Below are 21555 nucleotides of genomic sequence, written 5' to 3' on the forward strand. Positions count from 1 at the left end.
TATACGGAGCGACTGATAGTCCAACAGAGAAAACAGGCGGGCCGGGGGTGAGAGATATCCTGGGGATTGGTGAAGAGTGTGACCGGGATTACTAGTATATCCTCAATAGGATTTCTAAAGAGGGTCAGAAAGGACAAATTAAGTTGAAGAAGGTCCAGAATCAGTTAGAAAATATCCACAAGGTGGATGCAGGTGAACAGAGAACTGGAGAATCTTTAAAGTCCATGCCTGAACTTTTGTTCGAACCAGATGTATTTACGACATTTCAATAATTTAGATTGTGTGAGATGATCGGCAGGTGGGGAGGATGAATCTGAGATGATAATTATCACATTTTAGTGGAAAAGTTTTGACATCTATTCTTGGTGGCAGCTGAAGGGTTTGTGTTGTGGATTCTGATCATTCTAGTAGCTTTAGTGTGTTATCTACAGTTTGTCATCAAGAAATGAGGAAAACAAGCTCGTAGCTCAGAAATAGTGAGGTTAGTCAGAAATCAGTTGTGAAAAGTCAATAAGGATATTCCCTTCTCAAGCTGGGAAGATCTGTGAGAAATCACTGCCTAATAACCTTATAAAATCTTCAGAAATGTACTAAATATTATAGGAATAGCTCCTGGCTTGACAAATGTAGGACAACATATCCCAATGTTACCTCATAGGGATGGACTCGGTAGTTAGGGAACAGAATTTGTAGTGGTGACTGAAGACAATGGCTTTGGTGTTCCCAATTTTTAATTAAGGAAATTTCTGCTCATCCAGTACTGGATTTGGGATAAGCAGTTTGATAATTTAGTAACAGTGGAGGAATGGAGAGGGATGGTGGTGAGGTAGAGCTGGGCATTGTCAGTGTATATGTGAGAACTAACACGGTGCTTTTGGATGATGTCGCCTAGTGGCAGCATGTAGACAGGAAATAGGAGGGGCCAAGGATAGATCCCGTTTTTTAGGATGCGTCAGGACCGGAAGAGAGAGAAAGGTGTGTGAACAATATCAGCTAACATGGAGAAGTTGGGTAGTCAGTAGTTCAGCGAGAGTGGGGTCAGTATAGTAGAAAGTGGGTCTCATGGACAAGATGAGCAGTGAGAGGACATGAGGGGAGGTGGGAGAGAAACTGGAGAAAGAGTTCACGGCTCAGACAAGGGGGAGCTTTAGAGACAGTTTGTCCTGGTAGTCTAGTGGAAGGGAGGGAAGCAGCAGAGGCAGCTGATCAGATTGTCTCAATCTTGGTGACAAAGAAGCTCCATGAGCTCCTCACACTTGCTGTTGAGAGATACTGTGTAGAGATATTGAAAAGACTTGACACATTGTGTTAAACACAAAGCTAATTTATTTGACTTTTATCCAGAATCTAAACCCCTATAATTGACCTGGAGTTTATTAACAGAAAAGCAGAAAAGAGACTTCAATGAACATGGTTCAGTCCTGGAAGTTATTTCACAATATCCAATCACTGTAGTTACTTGTGAACTTGCTGGTGTCTCAGCAGATGGGATAACTGAGTGAATCACTTCCCACTCTCGGAGCAGGTGAATGGTCTCTCCGCAGTGTGACTGTGCTGATGTTCAGTGAACTAAGATGACCACCTAAACCCAGTCCCACACTGGGAGCACCTGAACGGTCTCTCGGCAGTGAGAACTCACAGGTGTGTCCGCAGGTTGGATGAGGGAGAGAATCCCTTCCCACATTTGGAGCAGGTGAACGGCCTCTCCCCAGTGTGAACTCGCTAGTGTACAGTGAGTTGAGATGATTGCCCGAGCCCAGTCCCACAGTGAGAGCACCTGAACGGTCTCTCATCAGTGTGAACACATTGATGGCGCATCAGTTCCCCAGAACTTTTATACCTCTTCCCGCAGTCTGGGCATTTAAAAGATCTCTTGCCAGTGTGAACTCGTTGATGGGACATTAGGTTTCCAGAACTTTTATAGCATTTACTACAATCTGGGCATTTAAAAGGTCTCTTGTTAGTGTGAACTTGCTGGTGTATCAGTAGGTTGGATGAGGTAGTGAACCACTTCCCACACTCAGCACAGGTAAATGGCCTCTCCCCAGTGTGAATTGGCTGGTGTCCAGTGAGTTGAGATGATCGCCTGAACCCAGTCCCACAGTGAGAGCACTTGAACGGTCTCTCGTCAGTGTGAACACATTGATGGGACATCAGTTCCCCAGAACTTTTATACCTCTTCCCGCAGTCTGGGCATTTAAAAGGCCTCTTATCAGTGTGAACTCGCTGGTGTGTCCTCAGGCTGGATGACTGACTGAATCCCTTCCCACATTGGGAGCAGGTGAACGGTCTCTCCCCAGTGTGAGTGCGCCGATGAGTTTCCAGCTCAGATGGGAATCTGAATCCCTTCCCCCAATCCCCACATTTCCACGGTGTCTCCCTACTGTGAACGGTGCTTTTTCCTTCCATGTTCAAAATCTGATGATATTCAGGTCACAATAAATTAGGCGACTCTGTCATGTCGAGATGTGATGTTTGCTTTGAGTTTCCCGACTGCAAATCCTCTCCTTGTGAAATTGATTTAAAACAGAAAAAAGTGAGTGAGAGAGAACCCAGAAAAACAGGTTGTAAAATTGAGCTGAATGAATCTGGTAATTTGTGGGGCTGGCACTAGCTAAAAGTAACCATGAAAGCTGCCAGATTGGAATAAAAATTCAACTGCTTCACTCAGGTCCTTCAGGGAAGGAAACCTGCCAGCTGATCTAAGCCTACACAAGACTCTGGCCTACAAGGGAGCAGAGGGAGAGAGAGGTGGGAGAGGCAGAAGGTGAAGGGATATCTACAACACAACAAGAACTTTGACAATCTCCAGAAACCTCAACCTCCACTACCCAGAAGGATCAGGGTGGCAAGTGTATGTGAACACCATCACCTCCAACATCCCCTCCAAGTCACACTTGTCTGGATGAACAGAAATTTCCTCCATTTAAATATTGGGAAGACTGAAGCCATTGTCTTCAGTCCCTGCTACAAACTCCACTCCCTGACCACCGGCTCCATCCCTCTCCCTGACTGTCTAAGTCTCGTCCATGTTTTCAAATCCCTCCCTCCCTACCTCTGTAATCTCCTCCAGCCTCACAACCCTCTGAGATATCTACACTTCTCTAATTCCGACCTCAGCATTCCTGATTTTAACTGCTCTACCTTTGGTGTATCCCCCAGCAACTGCCAAGGCCACAAACTCTGGAATTTCCTCCCTAACCCTCGCCACCTCACTTTCCTCCTTTAAGATACTCCTTAAAACCTAACTCTTTTCGTAAACCTTTGTTCATCTGCCCTGATATCTCTCCATGTAGCTCGGTGTGAAATGTTGCTTTCCTACGATCCTGTGAAATGCCTTGGAATATCCTATTACACAAAGTGGAAGAGAAATGGACTATAGCGCAGGAAATATAATTCCTGACCATGAAAGATACTGTGGAAAGATAAAGCTGGTGAGCCAGCAGCACATGGTCAGGTGATGGGCAGCAGTGGAAACCTCATTTAGACACAGTAGGCAGAAGGAACAGTAAAATCCTAAACATTGTTAAAATACACTTGTATTTAGTGACAGAGAAAGTTAACAATGGCAGAGAGGTGATCAGGGAGGGCAGAGGTGAAACAGAGCAATGGATGGACATGGAATTAGATTCACAGTACAGGAGCCACACAAGCCCCAGAGCTAAGAAACCTTTCACAGATAACAGAGCACAGCACTAAAAGCTCTAAATTGTAGGTGAATGGTCAAAAATATTCAACTCTGAAACAGTTTCAGTATTCAATTTTAAACTCTCCTGCTGGAGCCTGCAGCTGGAAACCTATCAGAAGAACTGGAGTCAGTGAATCTCCCAGTTGAGGAAATACCCGGGCTGCGGGGTGATGTCACCATGAAATTGTCGATGTGTGATGAGGTCAAAGACACAAACACAGAACATCTGGGTCTGTGCAAACCAGTGATCACCACACATTATGAAGGATGTGAGAGGGTGCAGAGGAGATTTACCAGAATGGTTCGAGGGATGAGGGACGTTAATTGTATGGTTAGGTTGGTGAAACTGGGGTTGTTCCCCTTGGAGCAAAGTAGATTGAGGGGAGATTTGATAGAGGGGTACAAGATTATGATTGGCTTAAATAAGGTCATTAAAGAAAAGTTGTTCACATTACCTGATTGTAAAATGATAACAGGACACAGATTTAAGATTTGGGGTAAAATCTACAGGACTGATGTGAGGAAGAAATTTTACACAGTGAGTGATAATGACCTGGAACTCAATACTTAAGTTTAGAGACCAATAATATCCCAGCTCCAATGAATAGAGTGACTGTGTCAGATCTTGATGTGATGTTTTGTTTCAGTTTCTTTGTCTGCAAGTCCTTCCCATTTAAGATCTGGTAAAACGATTATAAAAAAATCCTCACTGTCAGTCCAGCAACCTTTCACCGCACTGAAACCTTCAATTTGCAGATGAATACTCAATAATACTCACTGTTTTCTAATTTAAAATCCCCTGTGGGGAGCCTGCAGCTGGAAAGGTATCAGAAGCACTGGAAGCAGCTGTAAAAAGAGATCATAAAGACGTCAGTGTCAGTTCAGGTTATAAAATGAGAAGAGAAACATTTCTCTTGGTTTGAGTTTGCTGCGTGTAAATTCTCCCCTTATAACCCCCTGTAAAAGGAGTTTCCAAAATCCATCTCTGTCAGTCCAGGATAAAAATTCACATCATTCTCTCCTCCTGCTACCTGGACCAGGATGACCGCGCATGCGCCCTGCTACACAGCCTTCCCCCGAGCCAAGCAGAGGGAGAGTCCCAGCCATTTCCGGTTTCTTCGCTATAAACGCGGGACCGGTAGTTTTTAATTCTGGTTCTGCGACCTGCACCGAGCGTTTATGAAGCCTCCTTGCCCACTCCGCTGGCTCCATTCCTCCCGCCGACCCACTAACTCTGTTATTCTGCTGGAGACGCCATGTTTTAACCCGCTCTCTGCGGCTCCGGTCACAGGACAGCACTGCGCATGCTCAGACAGAAGACCGTAAAGCGCAGATGCCAATTACGTTCCGTAATGCGCATGCGCAGGGCCCTAGCGCTCTGGATAGGGCACCTTCTCTCCCGCTCTGAATGCTGGGTGACAGGTCCGCCATTGGGTGTCTATATTTTTGTATGTAAAATTATTTTCTATGATCCGATGATGACTGGAGATTTAGGGTCAAGATGTAAGATTATTAAATCAATTGATACAACAAAGTGCACCATACTTCTGTCCTGTGTGTAATTAACAACAGAACAAGCTCCTACAGTTAGATAAAAGCAAAATACTGTGGTTGCTGGAAATCTGAAACAAAAACAAAAATTGCCTACGGTTAGATGTTAACTCACTAGATTCTTAGCAGGTGAGGTGAAGAAGTGATTTTTCCTTCCATGCACTGAACATTGAAACTCCGTATTGTCAGTAAGAATGTGCCTATTGTGGATTAAATCTTTTGAACTTTTAAAGCTGGTTTGTTAACTAGTGGCCAAACTTTGCACGCTTGAAGTGCCTAAATTTTCTCCATCAGTTATGACTGCTGCTGTGTCAACTAAGCAGATGATAGAGTGAATCCATTTTCACATTCGGTTTTGGAAATGAGTTCCACATTCTCATCCAAGGAAAAGAAAAAAGCGATGCTCTAAAACTATAATAGAAACAGAACATTTTGGAACTCGACACAGGTCTGGTAGCGTCTGTGATGAGACAGACACATTTTTCATTACAGATCTATGACTTTTCAGTAGAACTGTACTGAATCAGTGCACAGACCTAAGAATATAACTCTGGCTCTCAATCCACCGACATTCCCAAATATTCTGAGTATTTCCATCACTTTATGCTTTTATCTCTGGTTAACGATGTTGCTTATGAATTTGGACATTGGATTTATTGGTGATTAACTTATATTGATTCCTGTCTATCCGCCAGTGGAAGCATTTTCCAAACTGATTTCTGATATTAACAGCTTCGATCAAGTCCTCTCTTACCCTATTTCTCAGTCATTCTGCCATTTTATAACCCATTCTATCGAAATGTATTTTGTTACCTTGTGTCCAGTCCTTCTGAAGTCCAGACCCGGAGTGAATTCAGTGAAAAGTTTTCTTGCCATTTCTAGCAGGAGATTTTAACCTAATCAGTTGAATGACAGTTGAAATAGTGCCGACCCTTCACTGCAGCTCATTGTGTTTTTGAGTGGAGATAATTTCTGTTTGTTACAAAGTGCAGGATGATCTGATTAACTGACGGAGCTGGCTCCGGGTTCCAAATGGCCTTTTCCTCCTCAATTGCTTTTGTTCTATTTCAGTGGCAATGCCAATGAAGAGGATGATTAATAGCTTTTAACCACTGTGAGCAGGGTGGTCAAGTGGTCTAAGTCGATGGATTAAGGCACCAGTTTCTATGGAGATGAGGGTTCAAATCCCACAGCTGCCAAACATTTAGCAGCCCCATTTGGACAAACAAGCACCACCTCAAATTGAGTGTGCAGTGTTGCATTTTGACAGAAAGAACGAGGAGAGACAATATAAATATGAGTTGCTGTGGGGAAAAGGCGGGGTGTGGAATTACAGTAGTTGAGTTGCTCTTCCAGAGAGTTGGCATGTGAACGACATGCTGAATGACCATCCGACGTGGCTGTCGATGATTTTCTACAAGCAGCAGTGACGTCAGTGTCAGTCCTGTGTTCATGGCGGCGTGGATAAGGGGATGGAGTTGGAATCCTGTGGGGTCTCCTCACAGAGTACAAATCCTACCAGCTCCAATTCTCATCATTCCTGATTTTGATAAGGTGCCTATGGAATTAATTATTAGATAAACGGAATCAAAACCATGCAAACACTCCCATGGTTTCTTCTTTCCGTTTGTCTGTGTAAGTGTCAATGTGGTTCAGTACCCCAACGAAATGGACACATTTTTCACAGAACAAACTTTATTCACATTAGTTGTGCATCTTCAGATCAAAAATTATCAGGGTGAACGGTACAAGAAGAATCTGTCTCCTTCCCTGTGTGCCCCATTACAACAACAGCTTATATTTAGATGGCGCCTTTAACGTAATTAAACCTCCAAAGATGATTCACAGGATCATTATATAACAGAGTCTGAGACTGACACACAGAAGGAGATGTTAGGCCAGGTGACCAAAAGCTTGGTCAGAGAGGTTGGTTTTAAGAAGAATCTTAAAGGAGGAAAGTGAGGTGGAGAGACAGAGAGGTTTAGGGAAGGAATTCCAGAGGTTGGGGCTTCGGCAACTGAAACTATGGTCACCAATGGTGGAGGGGTTCTGATTCGGAATGCACAGAGGCCAAAATTAGAGGAGCACAGATATCTCAGAGGCTTGTGGGGATAGAGGAGATTACAGAGATAGAGAGGGGCGAGAACAAGGAGAGATTTGAACACAAGGATAAGAACTTTTGAAGTAGATAATTCTTTGACCGGGAGCCAATGTCGGTGAGTGAGCAGGGGTCTGAGAGAGGAATGGGACTTGCTGTGAGTGAAGACACGGGCAGCTGTTTTGGATGACCTCAATTTACGGAGGGGCCAGTGTCCACTTACACTCCAGAACTGACATTCTGCTGGATCAGCACTGCCCTGTTTCCAAGACCAATATTGATCCTTTATAGTTCTGGAAACGGCACCTTATAAACAGTCCTCCAGTGTGATCTAAGCAGGGCTTTGTATAGCTGTAGCAAACCTTTCCCTCTTTTCTATAACAGCCTTTGTAACAAGCTGTACAGCAAGGAGAATTAGATGGTCTATATCGACTGAGAAAAATGACCAATTGAGAGTTGCTTGATCATCATGAACTTCTTTCAAATATTCAATAGGAAATCGAAGACAACATATGAATCCCTAATCCAACTCTCACTGTCATTGGGTCAGGGAAACTTTACTAATTTTCACACACTGTACGTGGACACTGGAGAAGCTCCTGCACCTCTTTCAATGTTGTTTTTCTTAACTCAGAGTTTTCAAAAGGGGATTGGGCAATTATTTGAAATGGAAAAAGAAGCTGCAGGGTTATGCAGGAAGATAATGATATTGGATCTCAGTGGATAGCTCTTTGGAGAAAGCGCACACCCGATGGGTCGAATGGCCTCCTAATGAGCTGTGTCAGTTTACAATTAGATCAATTTCTCTGCAGCATTCCATAATGTCCCACCCCAATTCTATTCCTATGAAACAGGATCTTGCAATGCAGCATGTCTACACAGTTTGAAATTAAATAGAAATCATTTTTGTTTTTTCTTGCAAATTGTTTTTGTGGTGTCATGGCCTCGCCAACGATGTCCACATCCCATAAATTAATAAAGAAACAAATAGTGGTTATCACATTAGCTTCACATGCTCAAGGTTGCCGATTTGAAAGCTGGCAGAAACATTATCACAACTGAATTATTTAATTGTGGGAAGTTGCACAATTCCTGCTTGTTGCTTAATAATAGCTGAGTACATTATCTCACAGCCATGTAACACTGGCACTTCCCCAGGCTTTGAATGATTTTCCCCAAAAGGCTCGGTCATGAGAAAGAAACAATAAATTAGACGAATTGCAGTAAATTAGCTCGCACATGTGTGAAGTGTTGAATGAGCTGCTGATGTGCTCTGTCATTTTATGATTCTAATTTCAGGTCAATTTCTCTGCTGCATGACTATGTTTTTCAGCCGAATTGTACTTCCACAAAACAGGGCTCGGAAGTGCAGTAAGACTGCACGGTTTGATATTCTAAGTCAGTCCATGTGGTTCTGCCCATTGTTTCTGTAGTGCAGTGGTTACTACGTACACGCAAAAGGTCCCTTGTCTGGAAATGGGTGGAAACATTATCGAGATTTACACATCTAAGTGTGAGGGAAAGTTCCATAATTCATGTTTGTTGTTGAAGATTAACTGAATAGAGTATCTTGCAGCCACTTTACATTTACACTTCGCCAAGCCTTAAAGAAGCATTCTCAAAATCAGGAGAGCTGAAACTGACACTGCACAAAAAATACTACTTTCTTTTGTCAATAACAGAAATTAATGAGTTTCCAAATGCAAATTCACAGTTACTTACTGACTGAAAGATGACTACTAGTGTGATCCAAAGTCTAGCACCAGCCTAAATACAGACGCAACTGATACTGTCATTGAGCACGAGGGAATGGGAGAGATGGTGTTAAATCATTTTGTATCACTCTTCATCATGGATCTTCATTCTTTCATGAGCATCGTTGACCAGCATTTGTTGCCCATCCCGAATTGCCCTTGAGTTGTGTAACTTGTTAAACCTTTTCAGAGGGTAGTTGTTAGTCAACCACATCACTGTGGGTCTGGAGTTACATGCAGGTCAGACCAGGTAACAGCGACCGATTGAATTCCCTAAAGGTCTAGTGAACGACATGGGTTTGTATAGCAATCAATGATAGTTTCATGGTCATCATGATTGAGAAAATACTGAGGACATGTCTGATCAGAATAACCGTCTTTTGTAAGTTCAGTATGAAGTGAATTGAATAAATAACTAATGTTTATATCGAAAACTGCAGAAGCAACCCTAGTCAAACTCTTCATTTCATTGGGTAAGGAAAATGTCCAATAAGGCAAACTGCATGGATTCTGCAGAAACTCGTTCTACAAAGAGGAATTTGGCAATGGTTGAAAGGGAGAAGATTCTGAATCATGGAAACAGAGAAGGAATTTGGGATTAATTGGCAAGATCTTTGTAAAAAAAAATGCTGTTATAAATAGAATGGGTGGGAGGGTGGCTTCTTGCTGTTAATTATAAAGCTTTTTGTACAAAACTGACATAGACACGATGGGTAGAAGATCCTCTTACTGAGCTGTACCATTTGATGATGACATTGTTGATCAGTCTGTCTCCAGCATTCCTAATGAGAACAGCCGAATTCCATTTCTTCAGAACAAAGACCCAAAGTGCTGCTGCATGACGTCACCGTTTAACATTCCAGACAGCTCCATTGGGATCCAGGCAGGGAAATGTTCCTTTAGCGTTGTATTTACCCCGCTCATTTCGCATGTGCAAGTTGCTCCATTCGATGCTAGGGGAAAAACATTGTCACCTAGCTGTGTGGAAAAGTTGCATCGCTGCCATTCCTGTTTGTTATTGAAAAGAACTGAATGCAGGATCTTACAGCCACATTAGATTCGCTCTTCACCATTTTTGAAGATAACATTCAGCAAAATAAGAAGCTGCTTCCGCTGGCAGTGGGTGATTGGAGAGTCTGTGGCTACCTTTTCCTGTCTCACTTAGCGTGGAGCTGAGGAAGAGCGATTAATTGATGGGTTTATTTCAATCCAATAGCCTCATAGATCTCTATTGATTTAGATGGGGGTACATGATCGTTCATTCTCTTTGTTATATCTGAAATGAATATCCATAAACAAAGCTTGGTGTGGGAGCTCAGTGGGTGACAGCCAAGTTGGCAACGTTGGGGTGGGGTAGAATTTTCTCGTGGTTTCAGGGCCCTAGAGCGTTAATGGGGAGTAAAAAACAACACTTTCGTCCCTGGTTGGTCTCGAACCACCATCCTTTCGGTTAGCAGCCGAATGCGCTGACCAATTACGTACAGAGACTTGAGGAGAGCACCTGCACTCTTTAAGATATCCTAAACAAATGGCTCAGTGAGAGAAAGCTTCAGATTGCTGCAACTGAAATGACAACTATTCCCTATCAGTTTTACTCTTCCCAAGTAAAGGGTGAGGCATTCATTGTGGATACATGGAAAAGGCTTGACCCCACCCACTGCAGACACATCCATGTCACCGGGAACCAGCTCTCCCACAACCAAGCCTCTCAGTGTCTTGTCTGTTACCAAGTATTCTGATTGTCCAGAAGCCGATTTCAAAAGAGAATTGGACAGGAAGTTCAGGTCTCCAAGGACAAACGCGGGGGAGTAGGACCAGGTGAATTAGTCTCCAGACGAGTAACAGATCTCCCTTTTCAGACGGAGTTAAGGAGACTTTTCCCTCTCAGAGGGCCATTGGCCTGTGGAATTATTTTCATCAGAGGTTTGCTCATTGAATTTACACAAGGCAGAATTAGACAGATTTTTGAAAGACAAGGTAGTCAAAGGATCTGGGGGGCAGACAGGAAGGCGGAGTTGAGATCACAACCAAGTCAGCCACGATCTAATCAAGTGGAGAAACAGGATCAAAGGGCTGAATGGCTTTCTCCTGCCCCTCGGTTCTTTGTTCCTATGTCTCGGGTTGAATGGCCTCCATCTGTGTGTAGCCTTAGCTCTGATTCTCTGACACTATGAGGCGCTCGAGAGGCAAAACGGTCAATCCCAGCTCCTATTTGTTATGGTCTATTTCGGAGCCGTTACCACCCAAGGCAATGGGTGGTTTACCTTTGATAGTGGGAGCGTGTCCTGCTGGGTTAAGGTGTTTTGTTTGGCCTCTGTTCTCTTCGTGGGTTCGAATCAAAGTTTCAGCTGATTTGTTCTTTCAGCCACTTCACCTGAGCATCGGCTCACGGCCGTCGATGAATTAAGGTTTTCATCTTAATGCAGGAAGAACAAGGAGACACAGTGTGAATTGCAGAGAATATGTGGGGCCGATTGCCCTCTTTCTCTGTTATAACCTTTCTATGATTCTATATGAACAAGATTAAAATAGATGCGAGGTCTGTAATTGTGGATGAGTGGTTCAGACAATGGATTTGAAATCTATTAAACACCCTCCCATGCAGGTTTGAATCCTGCTGACCTCGCTGTCTGCTGTGCCTGACTTTAGGTGAATCCACAATTAAAATTAATTATTGGTGAAACGGAATAAAAACCTTCCAAACACTCCCGTGTGTTTCTCTTCTTCTATTCCATGTTTCTTCATTTCAGTTCATCTGCAAGCGTTCACCAGATCTGCAGTCTGAAATGGGACAATAATTGGACAAGTTGGTGACATCCTTATTTCTGGGTGTCTGTGGCTCCTTAGTCCTCTGTCACTCTCAATGCATGTGTCTGTGTCTGTTCCTCTGTGTGTGTCAATGTGGTTCAGTTCCCTGAGGGGGTGAACACTTTTTTTACCATCACAAACTTCATTCACATTAGTTGTGCCAGTTCATGCTAGAATGTTATGGTCCCCCGCCTTTTCCCCGGAGACCTGCATTTTCTGTCCAATTCTCTTTTGAAATCCGCAATTGAATCTGCCTCCCCCACACTCTCAGGTAGTACATTCCAGATCGTAACCACTCGCTGTGTAGCAGAGAAACCCCTTTAGAACTGTACAGTTTATGTGATATTGCCTCTCCTCATTCTTCCGACCAACATGAATCAGTTCACACTTCCATACATTAAATTTCAGGTTCGTTTTAACAGTTTACACGTGGAATTCCAGTGCATTGTGACAGTTCACACAGCGGTAAGAAAAAAAGTTTCCCCTGATCAGGAGTTGAACCTAGGCTGCGGCGGGAAAGCACCAAATCCAAAGCACGAAACTCTCTGACTTCCAGTGAAGGGGAGGGTAGTTTTCACTCAGAAACAAGCAGCTGTGATATTAACAAAGCGGGATGGAGAAAGACTCAGTTTGAGGGGTGACATTGCCGGGGGATTGGAGAAGGATTTCACCCATGAAAGCAGCAGAGCTTTAAAAAATGGTGGCGCTCAAGCCCACAACCTGAGATGAAGAGTCTCATGCTCTACCGACTGAGCTAGCCGGGCATGCGCAGTCATGGCTTCCTTTGCGAAAATTCAGGGAGATCAATGTTGCTTCCTCCATGGAGCCTCAGATTGTTCTGAATTTCAAAGTGTGGAAGGTAATCGGCCTACAGAAGCCCCAAGATTACAATGCATTCCTCTCAATCATCAATGACATCGTTCACATCTTCCATTTCTTAGCTGCACCTCCTTCCAAACATTGCAAACTCTCTCTTGCATCTTTCATCCTGATATTTTCTCTTTGACATTTTAATATGAAGCTGCACAATTAATGCGAATCAAGTTTACACAGAGAATCTTTTGGAAGCGCCTCAAACAACAAACCACCAGAAAGTTTGACAGCGGTGAGAGTGAAGCCCAAATCGTCAGAGAGATCAAAACCTGAACCAGTGGTTGAGCCTGCTCGGCCTCACTACCACATTCAGATTAGACACAAACATTGTCTTCACCAACATTGACACTGAATTAGAATATAAAAAAATATGATCAGGAATTGACCATTCGACCCCTCAAGCATTCTCAGCTGCTTAATAAGATCATGTGAAAACTTCAATCATCCTCCACTTTGTAACATCCGGAAGTTTAGTTGCTGAATGGTCTCCACTCAAAATAAAGAGAGAAATGTCATGTTAGCGGCTTTTTTCTTTTGGCTGATATGAAGTCAGAGAACTAACATGGATAGTGTTTGGGTGGTGAAAATGGGAAACTCAGCCACATTGACATACACAGAAAATCACAAATACGCACGTTGTTAAGATTTGAAATAGTGAATATTTTCACACTGTCTTTCAATGTGCAGAAAGTGGAGCTGTGATCAGCTTATAGCTCAGAAGATGTACAGCAAGAATGTACATAACAGGCTGATGCTCATGGTGTCTGTTTGAACTCGGTGAGCTGCATCTAACGATTGAGACCATTTAAATGTCGTTCAACGAGTCCGGTTCCAAATTCTGTGCTAGAAATGATAAGAAAACTCGCTGAATTTGCCTATTGTCTTGAATTCAAAACATCACATTGAAGATAAGAAAGTTCATCTTAACCGTGGTGTTAAGAAACATAAAATGACAGAAAGTTACAGCAAAGAAAGAGGCCATTCGGCCCTGTGTGCTGCTTCCAAAGAGCAGCTGTGATTGGTTGATCTGAATGATATTCGTCATTTAGGAAGAATGGACAAAAGGGAAACAAGGCGAAGGTCGCGCTGTTAATAAGGAACGAGATCGGTACATTAGTGAGAGAGGATCTTAGATTGAAGGGTCAAGATGTAGTGTCAGTTTGGGTGGAGCTAAGAAACAGCAAGAGGCAGCAAACATTGGTGGGAGTTGTTTATAGGCCACCAAACTGTAGTGGAGTTTACTTTTACAAACTTCACCAAGGATAGGTTTCTTTGACCAAATGGTCTGTGTCGGATGAATAAAAGTGACGTATTCAGCCAATCAGAAGAACCATTGCTGTTCGCTGGAACATGAAATCGATAATTTCCTCCTTTAAGACAGTTCTTAAAGCCTCCCCCTTTGACCGAGCTTTTAGTCATCTCACCGATTATGTGGCTCAGTGTCACACTTTGTGATAAAATGCTCCTGGGGAACGCCTTGTGACGTTTCATTAGGAAAAAGTAGCTTTATAAATATAAGTTGTTGTTGTAGTCCATACATAGAAAGAGACAAACTACTCTTATCTCTTTCATCCTGATATTTTTCACTGTAACATTGAAATGTGAAGTTGCACAACTAATGTGAATACAGTTTGTGCTCGTAAAAATGTGTTTACCTCCTCGGGGAACTGAACCACATTGACCCACACAGAGGAATACACTCAGAGATATACACCGAGAGTGACAGAGGCCTAAGGAAGGACAAATGCCAGAATGAAATCGTGTCACAAAATTGGCTCCATTTTGTTTTTTCCATTTCCCACTGGAGATTTGCAGAAGGCTGAAAAATGAATGGAAATAAGAGAACACGGGTGTGTTTGGAGCACTTTTCCTCGATTCAAATGAAAATTAATTCCATCTGTGCGCGGTTAAAATCAGAAATAATGAGAAATGCAGTTGACAGGACTCGAACCTGCGCAGTGTAACACCAATGATTTTTCACTCAATCGCCTTAACCACTCAGCCATGACTACAGAAACTGCGCGCATGCCACAATTGTTTGTATGAAATCATGCAATGGTTACAGCAGAGAAAGCTGTCTTTCTGCCCGTCCTCTCACTGCCATTACCTGACCTTTTCCCTGGTACCCTGCAATTTATCCTGTCTTTCCTCATTCTTCCGACCAAACTGGGAAAGAAAGAGTGAGAATGATCCAACCTAACCAATTACCGCCCCATCAGTCTACTCACCATCATCAGTAAAGTAATGGAAGGGGTCATCAACAGTGCTGTCAAGCTGGCACTGACTTAGCAATAACCTGCTCACTGATGCCCAGCTTGGTTTCCACAAGGACCACTCAGCTCCTGATCTCACTACAGCCTTGGTTCAAACATAGACAAAAGAGCTGAACTCCCTGGATGAGGTGAGATCAGCATTTGACCAAGTGTGGCATCAAGGTGCCCGAGCACAACTGGAGTCAATGGGAATCAGGGGGAAACTCTCCGCTTGTTGGAGTCATACCGAGCACAAAGGAAGATGGTTGTGGTTGCTGGAGGTCAGTCATCTTAACTCCAGGACATCACTGCAGGAGTTCCTTAGGGTAGTGTCCTCGGCCCAACTCATCAAAGCCTTCGACAACACCTTCCAAGCCCATCACCACTACCATTTAGAAGGACAAGGACAGCAGAAAGATGGGAACATCACCACCTGGAAGTTCCCCTCCAACTCACTCTCCATCCTGACTTAGAAATGTATCGTCCTTTCCTTCACTGTCACTGGATCAAAATCCTGGAACTCCCTTCCTAACAGCACTATGGGCGTACCTACACAACATGGACTGCAGCGGTTCAAGAAGGTAGACCACCTTCCCAAGGGCAATTAGGGATCAGCAATAAATGCTGGCGCAGACAGCGAAGCCCACAGCACGTGAATGAATAAAAAAAAAATCCAGGTTTACCTGCAAATTATATTGCCTTGAACTTCTCACCAACGTAAATCACTGCAAACGTCAGTCCCTGGAGCAAGGCTGACGTAATTGCTCAGGTGAGGGACCAGCTGAAGCTTTCAATATTGGTTTCCTTAACACCGAGTTTCCAAATGGGAATTGTTCAATGGCTTGAAAGTGAAAAAAACAGGGTTAAGGAGAAAGAGAAGGAAATTGTCATTAATTATAAAGCTCTTTGTACAAAACGGACATAGACACGATGGGTGGAAGATCCTCTTACAGCGCTGTGCCAGTTTTTCCAGGTAATTCTGTTTTAGTTAAGTACTTTCTTAGCTTGTTTTCGGCTCTTTTGAAACCGAAACATGTAGCAAATTCAGCGAGTTTTCTTGTCATTTCCAGCACGAGATTTGTCACGAGACTAATTGAACGACACGTTAATGGTCCAAATCCTTCCCTGGAGCTCACCGTGTCCAAAGAGCACTGTTATCATCAGCCTGTTATGCACCTTCTTGCAGTACATCTGCTGAACGATATAAGATTATCACAGCTCTGCTTTCTTCACATTGAAACCCAGTGTGAAAATCAATTTCAAAGCTGAACAACTGGGAGGAGAGAGTGACTGTGGATAATCGGCACTGGGCACATTCCTGTAATCAGTATCTGGGAGAATCAGGAAGATGAGATCCAGGTGTCTCCTTACTCACGAGCTTTACCCATTCCCACGAACTGACTGTGTCTGCATCGGGCAGCTAATTGACCTGGGGGCTGAACGGGCAGAGGGAGCTGGAGGTGAGGCAGGAACAGAAGCAGAAGGAGATGCGACATGAAAGTGTTTTGAATTTGATGTGTGTCAGTTGTTTTCAGTGGTGAATGTCTGCCTTGTAAGTTTCACAGGAGCCGCGGTGATTAGTTGTTTTTTTTTTAAGCAGCAATATTTAAAAGTAAAAAGATAAAAGCAAATAACTGTGAATGATGGAAATCTGAAACAAACAGAAATGCTGGAAAAACTCAGCAACTGGAGGGAGAAACAGTGTCAATGCTTCCAGTCCATACGGCTCTTATTCAGATTTTTAAGCGATGACAGCGCCCATGACTCTGACATTAAGAATATCATGTTCAACCGACTGAGCTAGCAAGCCATGTGAAAAAGCTGTTTCGTATCCCAACATACATGGATAAACCTGTTGCTTTCCACCTGATACCTAAGCTTGGTCGGAATTTTAAAGTGTGGAACGTAATCGGCCAACAAATGCCCGAAGGTTGCAATGCATTCCTCTCAATCATCAATAACATCATTCACATCTTCCCCTTCTTAGCTGCACCTCCTTCCAAATACTGTGATCCATTTTCTGCAGGAGTTTTTTCTGGATTTAATAATTATCTGCTTTGTGTCCTCATTTTGAAATCAGATTCAATTCAATATCCAACACAATTTGAATTGCAAACCTGACGGTCAAATAATGGAAAACAAGTCACTCAGTAACACAAATCCTATGGTGCTCATTTTCAGATTCACAACAGTCAGCTTTTCAATAAAATAAGGAATTTTACAGTGATAAGTTTAGAAAGTTGGTGTGACTTTTATTTGTGACTCAGTCACTCGGGAATTCTGTAAATGCTGCTCGAAGTTTTAGTGAGCGGGATATGATATGCATGTATTTTCCTGAGCCTGTGCTCGGTGTATTGGGAGGTTTGGCCCTGGTTGGAGTATCTCGCGTCCCAGGGATGGGCAGTAACCCGCTGATTGAAGCTGCAGTCGCCGCTTTCTGCTGGTAGCGGGTGATTGGCGAGTGCGGGGCAGGAATATTGCTGCTTTTCTGCTTTTCCCTTTCTCAGTCACTGTGGAGCTGAGGAAGAGAGAATAATTGATGAGTTCGTTTGATTCCAATAATTTCATGGATTACTAATGGGTTAGATGAAGGTACATCGTGAGTCCAAATCTTTTCTCACTGTATTTGACAGAAAACGTAATTTTAAAAAGAAGCTGTTTTTGTGGGAGCTCACTGCACAACAAAAGACCTGCCACCGTTTTGGGGAAGATATCTTGCGGCCCAAGTATCCAAAGACAATCCAGAACTGTGTGGCAATGATTGGTGATGAGGGGGATAAACCTTAACCCTCCCTGGGTGGCCTTGAATCATCAACTTTTCAGTTAACAGGCAGATATGCTGACCAATAGCGCCACAGACATTTACACCAACCTAACTGCAAGGTATCCCAACCAGGGTGTCAGTGAGTCTGATCTTCAGATTGCCACTACACAGATGGTTATCACGCTCTATCAGTTTTATTCTTCCAAAATAAAGGGTGAGACATTCATTATGGATACATGGAAACAGTCTGATCCCACCCACTGCAGACACATCCATGTCACTGGGATTCAGCTCTCTGACAAACGGAGCCGCCTCCCTTCGAGCCTTTCGGTGTCTTGTCTGTTACCAAGTATTCTGATTTTCCCAAAGCCGACATTAGGTTTGAATTCCTGATATGCAGTAATGACAATTCTTTCACTATCTCAGGTCAGTTAATTTCACTGATAACATCAGAGTCAATGTTCCAGCGTCTTAAAGAAGGGAAAGGTGCTTTGACTGTCTCTGGTCAGTCGGGCAGTTCACCCTTCATTTGCATTGGATTCCATTCCTCAAAGGGGATTTTCATTGCTTTCTTGAGTTCCCTGACCACATCTGGCAGCATCCTTGGATTGAGAGGCATAATTATCATTTCAGATGCAATGCAGTTCTGATGAAAGGCTTACAGAGCTGAAATGAAAACCATGTCTTTCTCTCCACAATCACTCCCAGATCTGCTGAGAATTCCAGCATTTTCTGTTTTTATTTCAGATAACCAGCATCTGCAGTATTTAGCATCACTTTACCTGATCAGTGAAACATATAAGATCCTCAGGGTACTTGACAGGGTGGATTTGGAGAGGATGTTACCTCTTGTGAGAGAATCGAGAACTCGGGATCGTTGTTTAAAAACAAGGGGTCACCTATTTAAAACAGAGATGAGGCGATTTCTTTTTCTTTCAGAGTGCCGTGAAACTTTGGAACTCTGTTCCTGAAAGGACTGTGGAAGCAAAGTCTTTGAATATTTTTAAGGCAATGGTGGATATATTCTTGGTAATCAAGGGGGTGATAGGTTATTGGGGATAGGTGGGGTACAGATTTCAGGTTACTATGAGGTCAGCCATGATCTTATTAAATGGCAGAGCAGGCTTAAGGGGCCGAATGGCCTACTCCTTCTCCTTTTTCTTATGTAGTGCAAAGAATGTGGAACCCATTACTAGTGGATTTTGAGATCTATGCCGGAGCTGAAAATGTGTAGGTAAACCCACACTGTAAACAGATTGTTCACCAGCTAAAATTGGAAAGGGATTCATACTCATCCCACTTACTGACACAGCAACCCAGTCTTGCTGGTGGGAGACCAATCAGATACTTCACATGTGCAAAGGGCTTTATTCAGTTTGCCCACACGATAACACTCCAACTTTAAAAGTTCAAAAGATTTGATCCACAATCAGAGCAGAGATGCTTGCAAGACAGGGTTTAAGTGTTCCATGTAAAGGGGGAAAAGTCACTAGCTCACCCCATCTGCTGAGACTCCACTGAGTTGAGATCTAACTGTTGGGTTTTGTTCTGCATCCAGGAGAGAATAGCGGTGGACCTTGGAGCAATTTGGCCATTGCAACAATTGATTCAACAAGTTTATGTCTTTCCCCGATGGCACCCTTCGTATTCTGATCACAAGATACAGGTTTCTATGCTAAAACATGATCTTTCAATGGCGGAGTGGTCACGCAGCATTCACTGCGGGCCAGAATGTGCCCTATCCTCATAGCAATAGCACACTGCGCATGCGCACTTCTGAGTATGATGGGGCATGCGCATTGTGGTCTCTTTCATGAGCATGCGCAGTGCTGGTCTGTGACTGGAGCTATTCAGAGGGGGGCGGTGAGAGAATGTCGAGTGGAGCAAAGTAACAGAGTTAGTGGATGTGTGAGGAGCATTGGTGCCAGCGGAATGGGAAGAGAGGCTTCACAAAGACACAGTGTAGACCCCAAATAACAAGGTACCGGTCTTGTGTTTGCGGAGAACGGGCAAATCTGGATTTCTCCCTTCGCCAGGCCCGGGGTAACGGCCGCCATCTTTATAGGGGGCAATGTGCAGCAGGGCGCATGCGCCTTCATGCTGGTCCAGATAGCAGGAGGAGAGAATGTTGTGAATTTCTATCGTGGACTGACAGGGATGGATTTTGGAAACTCCTTTTACAGGGGGTCAGAAGGGGAGGATTTACACACAGCAAACTCAAACCAAAAGTTCTTCCTCTCTGAATTTCAATCCTGGATTGGCGGTGATGGATTTTTTGAATTCCATTTACAGGATGTTAGATGAGGAGGGAGACGTGAAACCAAACAAGGCATCAAAATCTGAAAGTCACTTGTTTCACCAGGACCTGAATAACACCAGCCTTCAAATGTAAGCATTGAGTTCCAGGTCATTTTCAGTTACTGGGTAAAAAAATCTCTTCCTCACGTTGTGGATCTGACCTCAAATCTTAAATCTCTGTCGCTTAATCCTTTCATAATCAACTAATGGGAACAGCTTTTATTTAACTACCTTTCATAATCCTGTACACCTCTATCAAATCTCCCCTCAAGCTCCTTTACTCCAAGGAGAAGAACTCCAGTTTCTCGAATTTAATCTTACAATTAAAATCCCTCATCCTTCGAACAATTCTGATAAATCTATTCTGTCCACTCTCAAGGCCCTTCACATCCTTCACAATGTGTGGTGATCACTGGTTTGCACAGATCCAGATGTTCCATGTGTGTGACATCATCACACATCGACAATTACACTGTGACATCATCACACATCGACAATTACACGGTGACATCATCCTGCTCCCCGGATATTTCCTCAACTGGGAGATTTTTCACTGACTCCAGTGCTTCTGATATCTTTCCAGCTGCAGGCTCCAGCAAGAGAGTTTAAATTTGAAAATGGTGAAGTTGTTTCAGAGGTGAGTATTTTTCACCATCCATGTACAATTTAGAGCTTTTAGTGCTGTGCTCTGTTTTCTGTGAGACGTTCCATATCTCTGGGGCTGGTTTGGCTCCTTTACTGAGGATCTGAATCCATGTCTATCCATTGCTCTGTTTCACATCTGCCATCCCTGATCACCTCTCTGCCATTGTCCACCTTCCTCTGTCTCTAATAATGGATCTATTTGAGTTATGTTTAGTATTTTATTGTTACTTGTGCTGACTGTGTCTCAATGAGGTTTCCACTGCTGCCCATCACCCGACCATGTGCTGCTGTCTTACCAGCTTTATCTCCCCACAGTATCTTTCAGAGTCAAGAGTTGTTTTTCCTGCACTATAGTCCAATTCTATTCCACTTCTGAGCTTATATTGATCATCAAATTCTGCAACCTTTTACTCCCTGTAATTCATTCTGTACACCCTGAAATATTTACTGTTTCCCTCTCCACAGATACCAGCGCCTATTGTGACCCCTAGTTACCTGTGGAGAAGATGATGTTTGACCTTCTTGAACCGCTGCAGTCCGTGTGGTGAAGGTGCTCCCACTATGCTGTTAGGTAAGGAGTTACAGGTTATTCACCCAGCGATGATGAAGGAACAGTGATATTTGTCCAAATCAACAACAACAATTTGTTTTATATCGCACTTTTAATGTAAGACCATGTTCCAAGGCATTTCACAGAAACGTTACAAAGCAAGGTTTGACACATGAGGAGATATTAGGGTAGGTGACCAAGCGTTTGGCCAAAGAAGTGGGTTTTACGGAGTATCTTAAAGGAGGAAAATGAGGTAGAGAATGGGAGAGGTTTA

General features: G+C 43.4%; 2 long non-coding RNA genes across 2 annotated transcripts; one reads left to right on the forward strand and one right to left on the reverse strand.

The window, feature by feature from the left end:
- Positions 1-1308: 1308 nt before the first annotated feature.
- LOC121273913 lies at positions 1309-4974 on the reverse strand. The gene is made up of 2 exons (XR_005942121.1): positions 4467-4974; positions 1309-2507 (listed from the first exon to the last, which is right to left on the reverse strand). It is a non-coding gene; the product is annotated as an uncharacterized LOC121273913 (long non-coding RNA).
- A 14713-nt stretch (positions 4975-19687) lies between these two features.
- On the forward strand, positions 19688-21290 carry LOC121273912. Its single transcript, XR_005942120.1, has 3 exons — positions 19688-19769; positions 20081-20176; positions 21197-21290. It is a non-coding gene; the product is annotated as an uncharacterized LOC121273912 (long non-coding RNA).
- The last annotated feature ends 265 nt before the right edge of the window (positions 21291-21555 follow it).

Source organism: Carcharodon carcharias (assembly GCF_017639515.1).
Source record: "Carcharodon carcharias isolate sCarCar2 chromosome 27 unlocalized genomic scaffold, sCarCar2.pri SUPER_27_unloc_23, whole genome shotgun sequence".
NCBI lineage: Eukaryota > Metazoa > Chordata > Chondrichthyes > Lamniformes > Lamnidae > Carcharodon > Carcharodon carcharias.